This window comes from Hyla sarda, chromosome 13 (assembly GCF_029499605.1).
Source record: "Hyla sarda isolate aHylSar1 chromosome 13, aHylSar1.hap1, whole genome shotgun sequence".
In the NCBI taxonomy this organism is placed as follows: Eukaryota; Metazoa; Chordata; class Amphibia; order Anura; family Hylidae; genus Hyla; species Hyla sarda.
Genome location: NC_079201.1, coordinates 12,032,911 through 12,056,637, shown reverse-complemented (window position 1 = coordinate 12,056,637; position 23,727 = coordinate 12,032,911). Strand labels below are relative to the sequence as shown.

The 23,727-nt window shown below is 43.3% G+C and overlaps 1 long non-coding RNA gene across 1 annotated transcript; it reads right to left on the bottom strand.

Moving 5' to 3' along the window:
• Positions 1-1,620: 1,620 nt before the first annotated feature.
• On the bottom strand, positions 1,621-19,799 carry LOC130297288 (uncharacterized). The gene is made up of 3 exons (XR_008849471.1): positions 19,524-19,799; positions 10,851-10,960; positions 1,621-1,995 (listed from the first exon to the last, which is right to left on the bottom strand). It is a non-coding gene; the product is annotated as an uncharacterized LOC130297288 (long non-coding RNA).
• Between the last annotated feature and the right edge of the window lie 3,928 nt (positions 19,800-23,727).

The window sequence follows — 23,727 nt, the reverse complement described above, 5'->3', positions numbered from 1 at the left end:
CGCTAGTGGACCGGTTCTAAGCCACTACAGGTTTTCACCAGAGCCCGCCGCAAAGCGGGATGGTCTTGCTGCGGCGGTAGTGACCAGGTCGTATCCACTAGCAACGGCTTACCTCTCTGGCTGCTGAAGATGCTGAAGATAGGCGCGGTACAATGGAGTAGGCAGAAGCAAGGTCGGACGTAGCAGAAGGTCGGGGGCAGGCGGCAAGGATCGTAGTCAGGGGCAACGGCAGGAGGTCAGGAACAAGGACTAGGAACAGACTAGGGAATGCTTTCACTAGGCACAAGTGCAACAAGATCCGGCAAGGGAGTGCAGGGGAAGTGAGGTATAAGTAGGAAGTGCACAGGTGGAAACTAATTAAGCTAATTGGGAAGATTGGGCCAGGCACCATCATTGGTGCACTGGCCCTTTAAATCGCAGAGACCCGGCGCGCGCGCGCCCTAGGGAGCGGAGCCGCGCGCGCCGGGACAGGACCGAGGGAGAGCGAGTCAGGTACGGGGACCGGGGTGCGCATCGCGAGCGGGCGCTATCCGCATCGCGAATCGCACCCCGGCTGAAGGCGGGACCGCAGCGCACCCGGTCAGTGGATCTGACCGGGGCGCTGCAACAACGAAGATGAGGCGAGCGCTCCGGGGAGGAACGGGGACCCGGAGCGCTCGGCGTAACAGTTACCTGTCACCAAACTCAACTTTTAATATATTGTTCCTTATGTAATTATAAGACACTTTGCTATTTACTTTACATTATGTAAAGGTGGCTCTGTTCTGTTTCCTGCCACAAATCAAACAGTTAGTTTGGTCTCCTCCCGACCTGGCAGGAGACCAAACTCAGGAAGTGCATGCGGGTATGGCAGGGCACAGCTCCCACAGGCTTCAAGGATGTTGCACCTGCTGGGGAACGCCCACTTTCTCCTGCCAGGAGTTCACACAATGTGAGCAGGGGGAAAGGTACACAGCTTTTTAAGGCTCGGAATTTTTTTTAAGGGCAGTAGGGGTGTTAGGAGTAGTTAGGAAATATAATCTGAGTTAGTTTAGTAAATATGGTTTGATGACAGGTACTCTTTAAGGAGACTGGATGTAAATATACGTCCTTGTGCCCTGGTACCTAACGCATCGGGATGTACATTTACGCCCTGAGCTACAGTTCTACTATAAAACTTCATAGGCTGTTAGTGGCGGCTGCTATCAGCCGCCGTTCTCTATCATTAAGCCCTTAAGTGCCGTGATCAACAGCACTTAAGTGCCACAACTGCTGTCCCCCTATCCAATTGGCACCCCAACAACATATATGTGGGGGTCCAATCAGTTTGTTCACTCACTAGAACAGCTTCCTGCTGGTCCTAGCTCAGATCTGCTGATAGAGCCTGCTGGGCCAGGCTCTATCAACTGATCACCGATAACATAAATAATGCTATGCCTGAAAGAAACCTGCATACTCACCTCCCCTGCTGCTGTCAAGCTTTCCAGGACTGCAGCCTCTTCTTTTCCCGATGATGTTGTGCGCCCACCCAGGAAGTTCCTGCCTGCACAAAACTTCTTAAGAAGAAGATAGTATTGGTGACCAGAAGACTTGCCAGCAGCAGTGGTGGGGAGGGAGCGGAGGAGGTGAGTATGCAGACTTTTTTATTTTTAGTGCAAAGAGAGAAAAACAACAAAAATTTTAATTTTTTTAAATGGAAAACCCCATTTAGCCCTAATTCTAGTCTATTGTCAATATCACCATCGCTTTTTTAGAGTAAATAATCCGTAATTCAGCTTGAAGCAATTGACTAAAGTGGCAAATAATCTGCTTGCTGTTATCGCTAAGTGAAAGGGCGGCCATTGATTTTCTTGAACCTTTGCCCCGATTTTCTATAGTTGTCATTTTCCCACCTGCATTTACAATGAGCGTTGGAGTTTTTTTCTTTTGTGATACTTGTGAATGTCGGTCCGTTCTACAGACGCACTATAATTCCGGATATCTGAAAGGCGTCCTTATTGGCACGAATCCAGAGATCTAAAAAAAAAAAAAAGCAAACAAACTGTTCAGGGTACGTTGTCTCAGAATATGTAATAAAAGCGCTATGTTTTTGCTGTGTTTTTGCTATGTTTTCGCTATCTCATCTCACCTTTCTTGCGGAGCTGTAATATCTCAAGCTACAAGCTATATTGATTTCCATTAAACCCAAAAGGGAAGAGAAGAAGAGAAGCCGGTTACTTCCTCCCTCACTGATTCACCATTGAACTTTACTTCCCAGCATTTTTTTGTCTTTTAACTTTCAGTTTGCTTTAGAGAACGCAACAAAACCTGCTAACTTTATAGTTTACACAATAGGGGAAAAGACAAAACACATAAACATTTGTTTACCAATTCCAGATCCCATGCAGTGGGGTGGGGGGAGAAGGTGGATGACCGACGTCTAGAACCAGAGAACGTGTAGTAGGAGAATGGGACCGTTTCTGTTGCCAAATTAGTCCCATTAGAGTGGATATGTTTGACAGGAAGTAGATATCATACATCTACTTCCTGTCCAAAAAGGTCTGATGAAGTAGCAGCTGTGCTCAAAATGCACCAAGTCACTTGACATGGATTCAAGACCGTTCCCATTTTCATATTTGGCTCTTTAAAGGGGTACTCCACCCCTTGGCATCTTATCCCCTATCCAAAGGACATCCGGTGCACAGGGGCACTCCACCCCTTGGCATCTTATCCCCTACCCCAGACATCCAGTGCACAGAGTGGACTTCGCTCGGTGTCAGATGACTTGCAATGGGGGGGGGGGGGGGCGGAGGCTCGTGACGTCAAGGTCAGGCCCGCTCTTGAAGTCACAACCACGTCCCCTCAATGCAAGTCTATTGGAGGGGGCGTGACTTCCGACACGCCCCCTCCCATAGACTTGCATTGAGGGGACATGGATGTGACGTCACAAGTGGGGCGCGGCCTTGACATCAAGAGTCTCCAGGACTGCACCCGACGCTCTAAACGAACGCCGGGTCCAGCAGGGAGATAACAGGGGTTCCCAGTGGCAGGACCCTCGCGATCACACATCTAGGGGCTGAGTACCCCATTAAACAGTAAAAGCAATGGATACTAAGAAACCTATAAACAACTGCATCAAACACAGTAGGAGGATGTGTAATCACACTCATTAAAGGGGTTATTAAAAATGTATCCCCTGTCCACAGTTGGGGGCGGTTCAACCACTGGGACTCCTGGAGAACTCCAGAACAGGCCTCATCTCTTCCCGTTGAGTACTCTAGTCCCCACCTTCTAAAACGTGCTTGTCTTGGCAAAGACAGCTCGGCCTGCTCAGCCATTCACCAGCGGAGTGACTAGTATGGAGTGACTAGTACTGTGAGCCGGAGCGTCAGCAGGAAGAGTCAGGCCCTGTTCTGGAAATCGCAGTCCCAGTGGTCTTTTTTCAAAGACCATTAATGGAACTGCAGAACAACACCCAACCTGGAGACAGACAGGGAGCGGTCTTTGAAATAAATTATCTCTGTTTTTCGATTCCTGGATAACCCCTTTAAAGGGGTTAACCAGGAAAACACTTTTTTTAATATATCAACTGGCTCCAGAAAGTTAAACAGATTTGTAAATTACTTCTATTAAAAAATCTTAATCCTTTCAGTACTTATGAGCTTCTGAAGTTAAGGTTGTTCTTTTCTGTCTAAGTGCTCTCTGATGACACGTGTCTCGGGAACCGCCCAGTTTAGAAGAGGTTTGCTATGGGGATTTGCATCTAAACTTGGCGGTTCCCGAGACACGTATCATTAGAGAGCACTTAGACAGAAAAGAACAACCTTGACTTCAGAAGCTCATAAGTACTGAAAGGATTAACATTTTTTAATAGAAGTAATTTACAAATCTGTTTAACTTTCTGGAGCCAGTTGATATATAAAAAAAGTTTTTTCCTGGATAACCCCTTTAAGCTGCCAATCTGGAAGCAGCGGTGGAGATCTGCAGGTTTATCCTAAGTGACAATGAGTCTCACTTATGTAGCATGTTTCAGTGCAGAACATCGCTCAGTTGAGTTTCCTTTATGGCTTACAATAATCGCTAGATGGAAGAACCATCAAAATGACATTTTCTACTGCATATGTGAATGATTTTATATCCCTGGTAGAAATGAATCTAAATGTACATACAAGAAGGTATCAAAGGTGTCTCACTGAAGTGTAAACCGAGCTTATGGTTGTTATCTAACTAAAATTTATATTAATATTCCTTACAAGCTTTTATTTCATATGGAGACATACCGGGTGTTTCTTGGTATATTTATATAGGATCCATCATAAATAATTGATTTTATGTTGTATTATGGAGCATTGCTTTTAGAGGGTAATAGCTCCATGATAAAGTTTCGTTTTGAAAGTAGTACAAAACCATAAAAAGTCATAAAAAGTTCCCTTTTAAGGGCTTATCCAGGATTAAAAAAGCTGCAATGCTATACACAAACTGAGGAAAAGGGTGGCGCTGTTTCTGTAAAAAAAAAAAATGCTATGTTTTTTCTAATCCTGAGCTGTCAGGTGAGCTAGGTTAACATGCTAATGAATAGAAATACAGAGCTAATGTCTTACAGAAATAGCACCATGCCTGTCCTCAGAATACTTTCCTTGGGTCTGGCTGGAACATCTTCACCTGTCCTGGATCCTGCATCAGTCAGGTGCCTCCTCTGGATAAGGGGTAAGCACCAGACCAACTGAATCTGGTGCCGATGCTCACACCCCTGACGTTACAATCCCACTCACTAATACTATCCGTGATAGAAGTTTTTCCCATCACCAGCACTCCTGTATTCCCTGTGCCTGACTATCTTCTGACCTCCTGTTACCTGACCTTCTGCCTGTTTTCTGATGTTTCCAGTTGATTTTGTCTAGGTTTGACCCATTGCCTGTTTCTGACATTGCATTTACCTTCTGATTTTGTACCACGCTACTCTGTAGGCTTGACCCATAGCTTGTCCTCACCCTGTCTTAGCTTTTTGATTTTGTATTTTATCAGCCTGTGGGTTACTGACCTGGTTTGTGTGACTATTTTAAGTTTAGTTTAAGGACGTCCCCCAGTTGGGGGCTGCCGATAAGGGTGGATCCTCCAAGGAATTAGGGAAAGGTGTTTGGTGCAAGCAGTGAATTGCACTCTTTCTCTACCCCAGATGTGACACCGACCCTATGAAATCAAAGGCCTCTTTGCTCATTTCTCTAAGTTTACTTTCGCAGAGGGCGGAGATCACTGAGATTCGCTTTCAGTGGTTTGTGGTTAACAGCCCCTTTACTCTCCAAATCCCAAAGCCGCTGGAGACATTGTACAGACTTTGCGCACATAGTTCTACCATGCACATATCCACAGAAATGTAAGGAAATATATGAAAAGTCACTAAAAAGATACTGCAAGATATAACTAATTCTTTGTGTCCTGCAGGAATGTGTCCAACCTGTCATATTCATTTTTACTACAACAAAAGTATCAGGGTGGAGGTCCCTAAGCCCCATTAAATGTTACACACAGTTCTAAGCTATATTCTTTCAGACAAGTTTTCAATACAGTATTGCAAAATCTCTAACAGTTGTTTACCTCTTTTTTCCCCAAAGAGAATAATGGAAGGAAAGTAACCTTGACTTTACTGTGACTTTTACTCTGTATGTCGCTCTTTTATAAAGCTTGAGCACAACTTCTGACTATGACAGTCATCTGAAATAACTAGCTGCTAAGTACAAATTGTCCTTTGTAATGGCTAGTGTTCCAATAACTCAGGGGTATACATACTAAGGGTGCTGGCTGCACAGGAGCCAAAAGGGTCAGCCCTGGTAACTTATTATGTTGTGGTTTCATGCATATCTTTAATAAGTTCCGCAATGGAGGGGATGGTTGGTTGCACCCAATGACACTGGAGACGTTTAATAGTCAAAAGTAGTAATAGGTGTCCAGTTAGCCAGGGATAAGTCCAGGCCTAGTCTACCCATGACCCCTGACCCTGCCTACTTGACGACCTGCCCTAACAGACGGACCCCCAACTTGGTGACGGTCTCTTCTCTGAGTAAAGTGCAGGGTGTAACAATGTGAAAAAAAAACAATCACAGTACAGAATTCAGGGAGAAAGTCTGGACACAATTGGTTAAACAGGCACAGACCAGGGAAAAATAACAAAACATTGGAAAGGAACTAACAAACAGATAAGGAGAAGTCAGGCAAGCCAAGTCAAAACCAAGATAGTGGTATGGTACAGAATAAGAAGGCAAAAGGGCAGTTAAGTCACAAGACAAAGTAATCATTTCAGGCTACACACTAACACAATAGATACAGAACACAGGAAAAGAAATATCACACAGATTAAAGAAGTCAGGCAAGCCAAGCCAAAACCAAGATAGCAGTATGGTACAGAATCAGAAGACAAAAGGGCAGTCAGGTCACAAGACAAAGAAATAATTTCAGGCTACACAGTAACACAATAGATACAGAACACAGGAAAAGAAATATCACACAGATTAAAGAAGTCAGGCAAGCCAAGCCAAAACCAAGATAGCAGTATGGTACAGAATCAGAAGACAAAAGGGCAGTCAGGTCACAAGACAAAGAAATAATTTCAGGCTACACAGTAACACAATAGATACAGAACACAGGAAAAGAAATATCACACAGATTAAAGAAGTCAGGCAAGCCAAGTCAAAACCAAGATAGCAGTATGGTACAGAATCAGAAGGCAAAAAGGCCGTCAGGTCACAAGTCAAAGTAATAAATGCAGGATACACAGTAGCACAATAGATGCAAATCCAGTGCGGAGCACAGGCTGAGGTTTGCTGCCAGAACTAGAGGCAGGCATACCCATTACACAATCAGAAGACGTAGTAGAGCCTGTGGGTGGAATACAATGAAAAACATAAGACAGTGGGTCAATCGCAACAATAGGTTCCCAAACTTGGAAATTAAGGCCTTTACCTGTCCTCATAAGTCACCTGCTTGCATTGCTTTAAAGGGGTACTCCTTTTCCCCAGCGTTTGGAACATTTAGTTCCGAAGCGCTGGATGCAGGCTGCGGAGGGCGTCACGCCTCTCATGATGTCATGCCCCCTCAATGCAAGTCTATGGGAGGGGGCGTGGCAGCCGCCACGCCCCCTCCCATAGACTTGCATTGAGGGGGCACGGTGTCACGAGAGGCATGGCCATGACGTCACGACCCCCACAGCCCACACCCAGCGTTTGGAACTAAATGCTCCGAACGCTGTGGTAGTAGAGTACCCCTTTAAGCTAGGTCAAACGTCTACGTTGCTCAATTGAGAACATGGCAGTGGGTTTCACGTATGTGCATGTATTTTACATGTGTGTGAGGTGTGTTGTATGTGTAAGAGGAGGTGCGCGAAAGGGGCTTCACACACTTTACGGGAAGGGCTCCTGCGCGACAACAAATAGCAATCCCCAGCAGAAAACAATCCCTTTAATCTTCTAGTCGCGCACATTTCACCTTAGCAGGATGATTTAACAGAGGAAATATAATGTGCTGGGAAAGAAAACTGGCAACTGATTGGGACATACTTTATTCGACACGTTTCACGCCTTACAGAATGCGCTTCCTTCTCGAAAATGTTCCATACAAATGACAAGGAGAAAATATAACGCTTAAATATGGTGCCATTTGCATTTCCCATATGCAGAATTATTGACACGCTGAGGGTTATTTTCTTCCTTATTTAAATTACAAACTGTGTTTTAAAATGATCGAGCAAATTCTGCCGCCTCATTCTTTTATCCCATTTTAGTAGCTTATTGGCGTTCGGAATGGCCATGTTTGTAATACTTAGAGAACGTAATTGGAGTCATATGATTTCTGACTTAGAACGGAGTTTGTTAATGTGTTTTAAGACTGATTTTTTTTGTTTATTTTTACAGTGAAACACTGAGGCTATGTTTTAACTATGTTTTTGGGTCATTTTTGGATATAAAAAAAAAATGGTCTAAAAAAAATGTCAATTTACATCCAAAAACAGCCTAAAAAGTTGACTTTTTATGATTGAGTTCTATTTAAAGGGGTACTCCGAAAGAAAAAAATATTTTTTTTCAAATTAACTGGTGCCAGAAACTTATGCAGATTTGTAAATGACTTCTATATAAGAAAAACTTAATCCTTCCAGTACTTATCAACTGCTGTATACTCCACAGGAAGTTGTGTAGTTCTTTCCAGTCTGACCACAGTGCTCTCTGCTAACACCTCTGTCCATGTCAGGAACTGTCCAGAGAACAAGCAAATCCCCATAGAAAACCTCTCCTGTTCTGGACAGTTCCTGACACGGACAGAGGTGGCAGCAGAGAGCACTGTGGTCAGACAGGAAAGAACTACACAACTTCCTGTGAAGCATACAGAAGCTGATAAGTAGTGGAAGGGTTAAGATTTTTATATAGAAGTAATTTACAAAAATTTATAAATTTCTGGCACCCCTTCAACTCAATGGTACATCTATTAGTTCACACACATATTACCATATTTATCAGTGTATAACACGCACCCTCATTTTTACAAGGAAATTGCAGTAAAAAAACATGTTTTTAAATAAAATCTTGGAAGCTCTGAACTTAACCCCCCCCTTTATCAGCCCCTGTATCACATTATTCCCTCCCCCTTACTGATTCCCTCTGTGCCACACATCATTGCCCCCTCTGATCCCCCGTGTACCATCTTTCCCCCCCACCTCCCCTTCTGACCCTCCATGTACCACATCTTTCCCTCCCTCCTACCTACCCCTCTGATCCCCTGTTTGTTTATTTAAATGTTTTCCCCTTACCTGGCCAACAGCTGTCCGGGCATGCTGGGAGTTTAAGTTTTGCAACATCTGGAGGGCCACACTTTGAGACCACTGCTCTACAGCCTACACCCCCATCTCCCTGTCATATACATACATATATATATATATATATATATATATATATATATATATATATATAGTGACATTAGGGAAGAATAAGGTGTGTTTACAGCATGCTCTCTTTTGCTGAACAATGCCACAGGCAGAGGAGCAGACACGGAATGGATACAGCAGATGCTGCAACCTGATTGTGTGATAGTCTGCTGTGATATGAAATTTTCCTCAACAGAGTGGGTAACTGGCAGAGATGCTGTGGGATGGAAGCAGTCAAGTTGGGAGGACTTTGATGAAGAGCTGAGGAAAACTATTGCATTTTGGGAATTGTAGTACTTTTTTTAACCTGACGTCGGAGTACCCCTACAACCCCTTAACGACCAAGGACATAAATTTACATCCTGGTGCTGCGGGACTTAGCGCACCAGGATGTATATTTACATCCTGGACATGACCGCGAGCATCGGAGCGATAGCAGCCAGGGACCCACCGGTAATGGCCGACATCCGCGATTGCGTGGATGTCTGCCATTAACCCCTCAGATGCCGTGATCAATACAGATCACGGCATCTGTGGGAGTGCGGTCAGAAATATGGATGATCGGATCGCCCACAGTGCTGCCGCGGCAATCCGATCATCCAGAACGGTGCACGGAGGTCCCCTCACCTGCCTCCGCTGCCTTTCACGGGTCTTCTGCTCTGGTCTGAGATCGAGCAGACCAGAGCAGAAGATCACCGATAATACTGATCAGTGCTATGCCCTATGCATAGCACTCAACAGTATTAGCAATCAAAGGATTGCTTTGAATAGTAAAATGTAAAAATGAAAGTAAAATGTAAATGTAAAAATGAAAGTAATAAAAGGAAAAAAAAAATTTTTAAATGTGAAAAATCCCCGCCCCCAATAAAAATGAAATATTTCCTTTTTTCCCATTTTACCCCCATAAAGTATAAAATAAAAAAATTCATACACATATTTGATATCGCCACGTGCGTAAATGTCCAAATTATTAAAATATAATGTTATTGATCCCATATGGTGAATGGGGTGAACGCATGAGCTTTTTTGTCACATTTTATAAAAAATATTTAATAAAAAAATGTATAAAAGTTTTATATACACAAATGTGGTATCAATAAAAAGTAAAGATCATTGCGCAAAAAATGAGCCCCCATACCGCCGCTTATATGGAAAAATGAAAAAATTATAGGTCGTGAAAATAGAAGGATTTTAACATACTAATTTGGTTAAAAAGTTTGCGATTTTTTTTAAGCGCAACAATAATAGAAAAGTATATAATCACGGGTATCATTTTAATCGTATTGACCCAGAGAATAACACACGTCATTTTTACTATTAATTGTACGACGTGAAAACGAAACCTTCCAAAATTTGCTAAATTGTGGTTTTCTTTATAATTTCCCCACACAAATAGTATTTTTTTGGTTGCGCCATACATTTTATGGTAAAGTGAGTGATGGCGTTACAACGGACAACTGGTCGCGCAAAAAACAAGCCCTCATACTAGTCTGTGGATGAAAATATAAAAGAGTTTTAGAGATTTTTAGAAGACGAGGAGGAAAAATGCAAAAATAAAATTAGTCTGGTCCTCAAGGTCAAAATGGGCTGAGTCCTTAAGGGGTTAAAAAGCCTAGATGAGAATTATCTCCAATTTTTTGTGTTGGTTTGAAGGAACAGTTTCTGTGCCCGTTCCTATGCACAAATCTGGGGAAATATTACATTACTTAAAGAACAAAATTCTTTAAACTAAACCCCATAGTAAAGAGAATTACACATCTATTATAGCCGGACGCCCTGACCGCTCAATGATTCAGCTCCAAACCTAATAAATATTATCGAAAGCCTCATTCACGCAGAAGAAAACCGAGACTCGTTCTCGTGACAAAGACTTTATAATGACTGTTCCCATTTTGCACCCGGTTGGTAGAGACACATAATAGCTCTCGCTGTTATAATGGCGGTTTTGCTTTGTATCTACATGTAAGGCGGCTCGTTTTCCTACCGTTCCCTCCATGTTCTTGCCGTATTCTGTCATTGATTACATTGCATTGACCATTCACTGGGAACAATTTTAGTGCTGGTGAGTGACGGTCCGGAATACTCTGGCTCCACCTACAGGTATAAAAAAATCATCCTTAAAAGCTTTAAATGTTGCTTTTAGTGTTTAGATTTGTGGAAATGTTGTCAGAACCGTGAAGTATAAAAAACAAAACATGTGTGGTATATAAAAGAAAACGTGTAGCATATAAAACATAACGTGTGGTATATAAAATAGAATAAAACATGTGGTATATAAAATATGATAAAACGTGTGGTATATAAAATAAAATAAAACATGTGGTATATAAAATATGATAAAACGTGTGGTATATAAAATAAAATAAAACATGTGGTATATAAAATATGATAAAACGTGTGGTATATAAAATAAAATAAAACATGTGGTATATAAAATATGATAAAACGTGTGGTATATAAAATAGAATAAAATGTGTGGTATATAAAATATAATAAAACATGTGTGGTGCATAAAATATAACATGTAGTATATAAAACATAACATGTAGTATGTAAAACATAATGTGTAGTATATAAAACATAACGTGTAGTATATAAAACATAACATGTAGTATATAAAACATAACATGTGTGGTATATAAAACATAACGTGTGGTATATAAAATAAAATAAAACGTGTGGTATATAAAATAAAATAAAACGTGTGGTATATAAAATAAAATGTGTGGTATATAAAATAAAACATGTGTGGTGCATAAAATAAAACATGAAGTATATAAAACATAACGTGTTGTATATAAAACATAACGTGTAGTATATAAAACATAACATGTGTAGTATATAAAACATAACATGTAGTATATAAAAGATAACGTGTAGTATATAAAACATAACTTGTAGTATATAAAGCATAAAATGTAGTATATAAAACATAACGTGTAGTATATAAAACATAACGTGAAGTATATAAAACATAACGTGTAGTATATAAAACATAATATGTAGTATATAAAACATAACGTGTAGTATATAAAACATAACGTGTAGTATATAAAACAACGTGTAGTATATAAAACATAGCGTGTAGTATATAAAACATAACGTGTAGTATATAAAACAAACATAACATGTAGTAACTAAAACATAACATGTGGTATATAAAACATAACATGTAGTATATAAAACATAACGCGTAGTATATAAAACATAACGTGTAGTATATAAAACATAACATGTGTAGTATATAAAACATAACATGTGTAGTATATAAAACATAATATGTGTAGTATATAAAAAATAACGTGTATTATATAACACAAACATAAGATGTAGTATATAAAACATAACATGTAGTATATAAAACATAACGTGTAGTATATAAAACATAACGTGTAGTATATAAAACATAACATGTAGTATATAAAACATAACGTGTAGTATATAAAACATAATGTGTAGTATATAAAACATAACATGTAGTATATAAAACATAACGTGTGGTATATAAAACATAACATGTAGTATATAAAACATAATGTGTAGTATATAAAACATAACGTGTAGTATATAAAACATAACATGTAGTATATAAAACATAACGTGTGGTATATAAAACATAACGTGTAGTATATAAAACATAATGTGTAGTATATAAAACATAACGTGTAGTATATAAAACATAATGTGTAGTATATAAAACATAACGTGTAGTATATAAAACATAACATGTAGTATATAAAACATAACGTGTGGTATATAAAACATAACGTGTAGTATATAAAACATAATGTGTAGTATATAAAACATAACGTGTAGTATATAAAACATAACATGTAGTATATAAAACATAACGTGTAGTATATAAAACATAACGTGTGGTATATAAAACATAACGTGTAGTATATAAAACATAACGTGTAGTATATAAAACATAACGTGTGGTATATAAAACATAACATGGGGTATATAAAACATAACATGTAGTATATAAAATATAACATGTGTGGTATATAAAACATAACGTGTAGTATATAAAACATAACGTGTAGTATATAAAACAAAACATGTGTAGTATATAAAACATAACGTGTTGTATATAAAACATAACGTGTAGTATATAAAGCAAACATATCATATAGTATATAAAACATAACGTGTAGTATATAAAGCAAACATAGCATATAGTGTATAAAACATAACGTGTAGTATATAAAACATAACGTGTAGTATATAAAACATAACATGTGTAGTATATAAAACATAATATGTAGTATATAAAAATAACGTGTAGTATATAACACAAACATAACATGTAGTATATAAAACATAACGTGTAGTATATAAAACATAACATGTGTAGTAAATAAAACATAACATGTAGTATATAAAACATAACATGTAGTATATAAAACATAACATGTGTAGTAAATAAAACATAACATGTAGTATATAAAACATAACGTGTAGTATATAAAACATAACGTGTGTTACGCCTAGCGCTCCGGGTCCCCGCTCCTCCCCGGAGCGCTCACGGCGTCTCTCTCCCCGCAGCGCCCCGGTCAGTCCCGCTGACCGGGAGCGCTGCACTGTCATGGCCGTCGGGGATGCGATTCGCACAGCGGGACGCGCCCGCTCGCGAATCGCATCCCAGGTCACTTACCCGTCCCGGTCCCCTGCTGTCATGTGCTGGCGCGCGCGGCTCCGCTCTCTAGGGCGCGCGCGCCAGCTCTCTGAGACTTAAAGGGCCAGTGCACCAATGATTGGTGCCTGGCCCAATTAGCTTAATTGGCTTCCACCTGCTCCCAGACTATATCTGCTCACTGCCCCTGCACTCCCTTGCCGGATCTTGTTGCCTTAGTGCCTAGAGAAAGCTATTACTGTGTTTGTCCATACTGTGTACTTGACCTCCTGCTATTGCCATATTGACTACGATCCTTGCTGCCTGCCCCGACCTTCTGCTACGTCCGACCTTGCTCCTGTCTACTCCCTTGTACCGCGCCTATCTTCAGCAGTCAGAGAGGTTGAGCCGTTGCTAGTGGATACGACCTGGTTGCTACCGCCGCTGCAAGACCATCCCGCTTTGCGGCGGGCTCTGGTGAAAACCAGTAGCAGCTTAGAACCGGTCCACTAGCACGGTCCACGCCAATCCCTCTCTGGCACAGAGGATCCACCTCCTGCCAGCCGAATCGTGACAGTAGATCCGGCCATGGATCCCGCTGAGGTTCCCCTGCCATCTGTCTCTGACCTCACCACGGTGGTCGCCCAGCAATCCCGACAGATCGCCCATCTAAGTCACCAGCTGTCGGAAGTGTCCACCATGGTGCAGCAACTTCAGTCGCAGCTACAGCATCTGCAACAGCAGCTACCATCTCCTCCACCAGCTCCTGCACCTCCTCCGCAGCGAGTGGCCGCTCCTAGCCTCCGCTTGTCCCTGCCGGACAAATTTGATGGGGACTCTAGACTCTGCCGTGGATTTTTGTCTCAATGTTCCCTGCATATGGAGATGTTGTCGGACTTGTTTCCTACAGAACGGTCTAAAGTGGCGTTCGTAGTGAGCCTTCTTTCAGGAAAGGCCTTGTCTTGGGCCACACCGCTCTGGGACCGCAATGATCCTGCCACAGCCACAGTCCAGTCCTTCTTCGCTGAGGTCCGTAGTGTCTTCGAGGAGCCTGCCCGAGCTTCTTCTGCCGAGACTGCCCTGCTGAACCTGGCCCAGGGTAATTCTTCAGTGGGCGAGTACGCCATCCAATTTCGTACTCTTGCTTCCGAATTATCATGGAATAACGAGGCTCTCTGCGCGACCTTTAAAAAAGGCCTATCCAGTCGCATCAAGGATGTGCTGGCCGCTCGAGAGATTCCTGCCAACCTGCAAGAACTTATCCATTTGGCCACCCGCATTGACATGCGTTTTTCTGAGAGACATCAAGAGCTCCGCCAGGAAAAAGACTTAGATATCTGGGCACCTCTCCCACAGTCTCCGTTGCAATCTACGCCTGGGCCTCCCGCCGAGGAGGCCATGCAAGTGGATCGGTCTCGCCTGACCCAGGAAGAGAGGAATCGCCGTAGGGAAGAAAATCTTTGTCTGTACTGTGCCAGTACCGAACATTTCTTGGTGGATTGCCCTATTCGTCCTCCACGTCTGGGAAACGCACGCACGCACCCAGCTCTCGTGGGTGTGGCGTCTCTTGATTCAAAGTCTGCTTCTCCGCGTCTCACGGTGCCCGTGCGGATTTCTCCTTCAGCCAACTCCTCCCTCTCAGCCGTGGCCTGCTTGGACTCTGGTGCCTCTGGGAATTTTATTCTGGATTCTTTGGTGAATAAATTCCGCATCCCGGTGACCCGTCTCGTCAAGCCGCTCTACATTTCCGCGGTCAACGGAGTCAGGTTGGATTGCACCGTGCGTTACCGCACAGAACCCCTCCTGATGTGTATTGGACCCCATCATGAAGTCATTGAGTTCTTCGTCCTTCCCAACTGTACCTCTGAGGTCCTCCTCGGTCTGCCATGGCTCCGGCTTCATTCTCCCACCCTTGATTGGACCACCGGGGAGATCAAGAACTGGGACTCTGCCTGCCATAGGAAGTGCCTCTCCCCCCTCCCAGTCCCGTCAGGCAAGCCTCAGTGCCTCCTCATGGCCCCCGTCCTGGTGACACACTGCCCCGTGCCAGGCTTCGCCCTCTGCCCTCCCTCCCCATTCCCACTCCTGCTGTACTGCCTGCCGTTGAGGAAACCCTCCATTCTTTCCCGGTGTCCTCATCCCAGGGGAGGCAGTTACCGGACAAAGAAAAGGGGAGACCTAAGGGGGGGGTACTGTGACGCCTAGCGCTCCGGGTCCCCGCTCCTCCCCGGAGCGCTCACGGCGTCTCTCTCCCCGCAGCGCCCCGGTCAGTCCCGCTGACCGGGAGCGCTGCACTGTCATGGCCGTTGGGGATGCGATTCGCACAGCGGGACGCGCCCGCTCGCGAATCGCATCCCAGGTCACTTACCCGTCCCGGTCCCCTGCTGTCATGTGCTGGCGCGCGCGGCTCTGCTCTCTAGGGCGCGCGCGCGCCAGCTCTCTGAGACTTAAAGGGCCAGTGCACCAATGATTGGTGCCTGGCCCAATTAGCTTAATTGGCTTCCACCTGCTCCCAGACTATATCTGCTCACTGCCCCTGCACTCCCTTGCCGGATCTTGTTGCCTTAGTGCCTAGAGAAAGCGTTTACTGTGTTTGTCCATACTGTGTACTTGACCTCCTGCTATTGCCATATTGACTACGATCCTTGCTGCCTGCCCCGACCTTCTGCTACGTCCGACCTTGCTCCTGTCTACTCCCTTGTACCGCGCCTATCTTCAGCAGTCAGAGAGGTTGAGCCGTTGCTAGTGGATACGACCTGGTTGCTACCGCCGCTGCAAGACCATCCCGCTTTGCGGCGGGCTCTGGTGAAAACCAGTAGCAGCTTAGAACCGGTCCACTAGCACGGTCCACGCCAATCCCTCTCTGGCACAGAGGATCCACCTCCTGCCAGCCGAATCGTGACAACGTGTAGTATATAAAACATAACATGTAGTATATAAAACATAACGTGTAGTATATAAAACATAACGTGTAGTATATAAAACATAACATGTAGTATATAAAACATAACGTGTAGTATATAAAACATAACATAACATAATGTGTAGTATATAAAACATAACGTGTAGTATATAAAACATAACGTGTGGTATATAAAACATAACGTGTGGTATATAAAACATAACGTGTGGTATATAAAACATAACGTGTGGTATATAAAACATAACGTGTAGTATATAAAACATAACGTGTAGTATATAAAACATAACGTGTAGTATATAAAACATAACATGTGTAGTATATAAAACATAACGTGTAGTATATAAAACATAACGTGTAGTATATAAAACATAACGTGTAGTATATAAAACATAACGTGTGGTATATAAAACATAACGTGTGGTATATAAAACATAACGTGTAGTATATAAAATATAACATGTGTAGTATATAAAACATAACGTGTAGTATATAAAACATAACGTGTAGTATATAAAACATAACGTGTGGTATATAAAACATAACGTGTGGTATATAAAACATAACATGTGTAGTGTATAAAACATAACGTGTAGTATATAAAACATAACGTGTAGTATATAAAACATAACGTGTAGTATATAAAACATAACGTGTGGTATATAAAACATAACGTGTGGTATATAAAACATAACATGTAGTATATAAAATATAACATGTGTGGTATATAAAACATAACGTGTGGTATATAAAACATAACGTGTAGTATATAAAACATAACATGTGTAGTATATAAAACATAACGTGTAGTATATAAAACATAACGTGTAGTATATAAAACATAACGTGTAGTATATAAAACATAACGTGTGGTATATAAAACATAACGTGTGGTATATAAAACATAACATGTAGTAAATAAAATATAACATGTGTGGTATATAAAACATAACATGTGTAGTATATAAAACATAACGTGTAGTATATAAAACATAACGTGTAGTATATAAAACATAATATGTAGTGTAAAAAACATAACGTGTAGTATATAAAACATAACATGTGTAGTATATAAAACATAATGTGTAGTATATAAAACATAACGTGTAGTATATAAAACATAGCGTGTAGTATATAAAACATAACATGTGTAGTATATAAAACATAACGTGTAGTATATAAAACATAACGTGTAGTATATAAAACATAACATTTGTAGTATATAAAACATAACGTGTAGTATATAAAACATAACGTGTAGTATATAAAACATAACATGTGTAGTATATAAAACATAACGTGTAGTATATAAAACATAACATGTAGAATATAAAACATAATGTGTAGTATATAAAACATAATGTGTAGTATATAAAACATAACTTGTAGTATATAAAACACACCCCAGTCCCATACTGATCCTCCAGTCTGCACCCCAGTCCCATACTGATCCTCAAGTCCGCACCCCAGTCCCATACTGATCCTCCAGTCCGCACCCCAGTCCCATACTGATCCTCCAGTCCACACCCCAGTCCCATACTGATCCTCCAGTCCGCACCCCAGTCCCATACTGATCCTCCAGTCTGCACCCCAGTCCCATACTGATCCTCCAGTCCTTACCCCAGTCCCATACTGATCCTCCAGTCTGCACCCCAGTCCCATACTGATCCTCCAGTCCGCACCCCAGTCCCATACTGATCCTCCAGTCCGCACCCCAGTCCAATACTGATCCTCCAGTCCGCACCCCAGTCCCATACTGATCCTCCAGTCCTTACCCCAGTCCCATACTGATCCTCCAGTCTGCACCCCAGTCCCATACTGATCCTCCAGTCCGCACCCCAGTCCCATACTGATCCTCCAGTCCGCACCCCAGTCCCATACTGATCCTCCAGTCCGCACCCCAGTCCCATACTGATCCTCCAGTCCGCAACCCAGTCCCATACTGATCCTCCAGTCCGCACCCCAGTCCCATACTGATCCTCCAGTCCGCACCCCAGTCCCATACTGATCCTCCAGTCTGCACCCCAGTCCCATACTGATCCTCCAGTCTGCACCCCAGTCCCATACTGATCCTCCAGTCCTACCTGCAAACTTTCTCCAAGGGGTAAACTACCTATAGAAGGTCCTACCTACAGGGGGTAAGCTACTTACAGGGGGGTTCTATATACAAAGGAAAAACTACTTGCGGGGTCAAACTTCTTACAGGGGGGTTCTATATACATGGGGCAAACTACCTACAGGCAGTCCTACCTACAAGGGGTAAGCTCCTTACAGGAGGGTCCTATAAACAGAGGGCAAACTACCTATAAGGGTGCTATTTATAGGGGTGGTCCTATATACAGGAGCAAAGTTACCTACAGTGAGATCCTATATACAGGGGGGAAAGGTACCTCCAGGGGGCAAACTACTTACAGGGGGACAGCGACCTACATGAGTTCCTGCCGGCAGGGGGCAAGCTATTTACAGGGGGGGGGTCCTATATACAGGGTAGAAACTACCTCCAGGGGGAAAACTACCTACAAGAGGTCCTACCTACAGGAGGTGAGCTACTTACAGGGGGATAACTACCTACAGGGAATCCTACCTACAAGGAGTAAAATTACCCCAAGGAGGCAAACTACCTAGAGGTGGTCCTACCTGCAAACTTCCTCCAAGGGGTAAACTACCTATAGAAGATCCTACCTACAGGTGGTGATCTACTTATGGGGGGGGGGCTATATACAGGGGATAAACTACCTACAGGAGGGTCCTATAAACAGGAGGCCAACTACTTACAGGATAAAACTACTTACAGGTGGGTTCTATATACATGAGGCAAACTACCTACAGGGGGAAATCTACTTACAGGGGGTCCTATATACAGTGGGAAAACTATATACAGGAGAGTCCTATAAACAAGGGGCAAACTACCCACAGAGGGCAGGCTATTTACAGGGGTGGTCCTATATACAGGAGAAAAACTACCTACAGGGAGGTCCTATATACAGGGGGAAAGGTACCTCCACCGGGCAAACTACTTACAGAAGGTTCTATATACAGTACATGGGGCAAACTACCTACAGGGGTAAGCTAAATATGGGGGAAGGGGGCAAACTACCTCCAGACTGACTGATGCAAACCTTGAAATGCAGTTGCGTGTAGCTATAGACCATTAATAACATAATCAGAGACTGAAGTCCGGAACAATGCAAAGAAAACTTCAAAACCTGCCGGAAAAAAATGATCTGTGACTTTGTGACTGCGCTAAGTTTTCTTGTGTTTTGGTACTTTGAAGTTTGGCTCCCGTCCCCTCCGCGTCAAGGCTTGTTATGGAAATATTCTCAGCTACAACGCTTCTAGGGTGAAGACTTCCTTAACATAACATCTAATAGAGCACAAAGCTCTTTCTTCTTTGTTGGAAAACTGGATGAAAACGAAAGAAAATATCAAATAATGGTGGAACAAGTAACCGCTATGACTGCTGTGTGTAGGGTTGGCTTAAAGGGGTACTCCGCTGCTAGACATCTTGATGGGGGGGGTCTTGCTTCTGGTGATCTCCGCAATATCCCCCAGCATTCGGCATAAACACCAGGTTCCTGTGGCAGTGGTGGTGATGTCACGCCACACCTCCTCCATTCATGTCTATGGCAGGGGGCGTGTCTGCTGACACGCCCCCTCCCATAGACATGAATGGAGGGGGCGTGGTGTGACATCACAAGGGGCGCGACAGTGACCTCAGAATCACGGCCTCCGGCTCCGAGCGTTCCGAACAAAAAGCTCCGAATGCTGGAGCACCGGAGTACCCCTTTAAGAGTAGGGCTTAGGCTCAGTTCACATGACATTTGGTGTGTATATTTGGTGTCTGATATTATCTCTATATTCAGTGAAGGAAAAAAATATTTGATTCCCCCCCCCACTGACAAAGAAATGGTCAGTCTATAATTTTATTGGCCGGTTTATTTGAACAGTAAGAGATGGAATAACAAGTTAAAAAAAAATCCAGAAAAACACATTATAAATAAGTTCAATTGTTTTGAATTTATTCCATTCCCTATCAATGAGGACGATTTCTGGCTCCCAGATGTCTTTTATACAGGAAACGAGTTGAGATTAGGAGCACTCCCTTAAAGGACACCGGTCTATAGAAGCATTCCACACTCTCCATTATGGCCAAGACCAAAGAGTTGGCCGCGCCCGATGACTGTCGATGCGGCCGCCGCACACCTTTCATTAACTTCTGTAGGAGGAGGCGTGGCGGCAGCGTCATAGCCGTCACGCCTCCTCCCATTGACATGAATGTAGGGGACATGATGTGACGTTTTGAATACGGAAGCTACAAGCCTCTGCATTCCTAAAGCAGCCACTGCCGGCATGGAGATGGCGTGGATTCCCAGCGGCAGGACCCTCGCAATCTAACATCTTATCCCCTATCCTTTGGGTAGGGGGTAAGATGTTTGCGACGGTGTACCCCTTTAAGTTTGGATCGGTCAGGGTCTGGCTTACAAATCTCCTATTCCTCCCCACCAGCATGATCACTCTGACTTCACTGTTTCCACTGGTCCCATAAAGTCATATAGAGTGGTGGTGCACATTGCTTGACCATTGCTCCCGAAAGACCCGATACAAAGTCAACGGTACCCATCGGAACCAAGAGGTGTCTGTTGTGCTCTGACCCTTTCAGGGTCTGTTCGTCGTAAAAAAAAATAAAAAAAATAAAGCAAAGTGGATCCTGAACGGGTCGGAGCCATGGATATCAATTGAATCTGCTTCAAAAAAGTGCACCCCAAAAAATCCAACCTATATGCCACCTGTAATTCTATTTACCAAGCAGGTCTATGGGACTATTGCCAATTCTGTAGACCGCTCGCTTTAGCCACGTTTCACAGAGTTGGTGACAGTCTTATAAGTGTATCCTGCCCCCACCACAATGTTAGAATTGTGCTTTAAAGGGGCTATCTGGCCAAAGACATCTTATCCCCTATCTAAAGGATAAGGGATAAGATGTCTGATGGCAGAGGGCCCTGCCGTTGGCACCTGCTACAATCTCCCTGCAGCACCTGCATTCTATACAGTCATATACACTGCTCAAAAAAATAAAGGGACGCTAAGATAACACATCCTAGATCTAAATTAACTAATCGTATGAAATACTTTCGTCTTTACATAGTTGAATGCGCTGACAACAAAATCACACAAAAATTATCAATGGAAATCAAATGTATGAACCCATGGAGGTCTGGATATGGAGTCACACTCAAAATCAAAGTGGAAAACCTCACTGCAGGCTGATCCAACTTTATGTAATGTCCTTAATACAAGTCCCAATGAGGCTCAGTAGTGTGTGTGGCCTCCACGTGCCCGTATGACCTCCCTACAATGCCTGGGCATGCTCCTGATGAGGTGGCCAACTCCTGGACAGTCTGTGGTGGATGGAGCGAGATCCCAGATGTGCTCAATCGGATTCAGGTCTGGGGAACGGGCGGCCAGTCCATAGCATCAATGCCTTCCTCTTGTAGGAACTGCTGACACACTGCAGCCACATGAGGTCTAGAATTGTCTTGTATTAGGAGTAACCCAGGGCCAACCGCACCAGCATATGGTCTCACAAGGGGTCTGAGGATCTCATCTCAGTACCAAATGGTGGTCAGTCTACCTCTGGCAAGCACATGGAGGGCTGTGTGGCCCCCAAAGAAATGCCACCCCACACCATTACTGACCCACTGCCAAACTGGTCATGCTGGGGGATGTTGCAGGCAGCAGAACGTTCTCCACGGCGTCTCCAGACTCTGTCACATGTGCTCAGTGTGAACCTGCTTTCATCTGTGAAGAGCACAGGGCGCCAGTGGGGAATTTGTCAATCTTGGTGTTCTCTGGCAAATGCCAAACGTCCTGCACGGTGTTGGGCTGTAAGCACAACCCCCACCTGTGGACATCGGGCCCTCATAACACCCTCATGGAGTCTGTTTCTGACTGTTTGAGTGGACACATGCACATTTGTGGCCTGCTAGAGGTCATTTTTCAGGGCTCTGGCAGTGCTCCTCCTGCTCCTCCTTGCACAAAGGCGGAGGTAGTCATCCTGCTGATGGGTTGTTGCCCTCCTACGGCCTCCTCCACATCTCCTGATGTACTGGCCTGTCTCCTGGTAGCGCCTCCATGCTCTGGACACTACACTGACAGACACAGAAAACCTTCTTACCACATCTCGCATTGATGTGCCATCCTGGATGAGCTGCACTACCTGAGCCACTTGTGTGGGTTGTAGACTCCGTCTCATGCTACCACTAGAGTGAAGGCACCACCAGCATTCAAAAGTGACTAAAAAATCAGCCAGGAAGCATAGCAACTGAGAAGTGGTCTGTGGTCACCACCTGCAGAACCACTCCTTTATTGGGGGTGTCTTGCTAATTGCCTATAATTTCCACCTGTTGTCTGTTCCATGTGAAATTGATTGTCAATCAGTGTTCTTCCTGAGTGGACAGTGGGATGTCACACAAGTGTCAGTGACTTGGAGTTACATTGTGGTGTTTAAGTGTTCCCTTTATTTTTTTGAGCAGTGTAGATGGCTGTATAATGTATACACCCCCTCATCCCCAATGGAGTTAACTCCTTCCTTGCTGGGATTAGCTGTAATCGCGTCAGCTGCGGGCACAGCCCAGCCGCTGTCATTGCCAGGTATGCGCAAGCCAAACCTGGCAATGTTCGAAAGTTTGGTGGGCCCCCCTGAAATTCAGATTGAATTGCTCAACTCTACTCTCAACATACAATGGTCGTCCTGGAACAAATTCATGTTGTAACTTGAGGGATCACTGTATATGGGCGTAAAGGTATCTAATTGTGATGGTGGAAAGTTGTATTTTATTTTATGCTCTGTATTTTTGGCTCTTGATTGTCGCTCTGTTTTGTGACTCTTCTCTTGCTTTGTGAATTGGTACTTCATATAATTCTAGTTGCTGACCCGGCCTGTCTAACCTCGCTCATCTGTGTGTTTGTTTAGTTTTATTTCTGTTAGTTTTGTGTGCATCCAGCTTTTCACCGACATCCCACTGTATTGTATTTTATTATTTTGGCCATTAGACTGTCCCTCACTTATTTAGGTAGGGACCGTCTTCGTGGTTGTGGACCCGTTGTTTAGGACAGGTACACAAGTAGGTAGGGACAGAGGGAGTGTGCAAGATCAGGGTTGCACTCTATCCCTGCCCTATGTGACAGCCTTCTGTAACTATTCTTTTCAATAAAAAGGTATTCACAAAAAAAAGCGTGCACCCGAAATACAATAACCCGCTAAAATACAAGTAGACACCCAGACCTATTATACAATAACATCTCCAATGTGCTTTTTAGTTC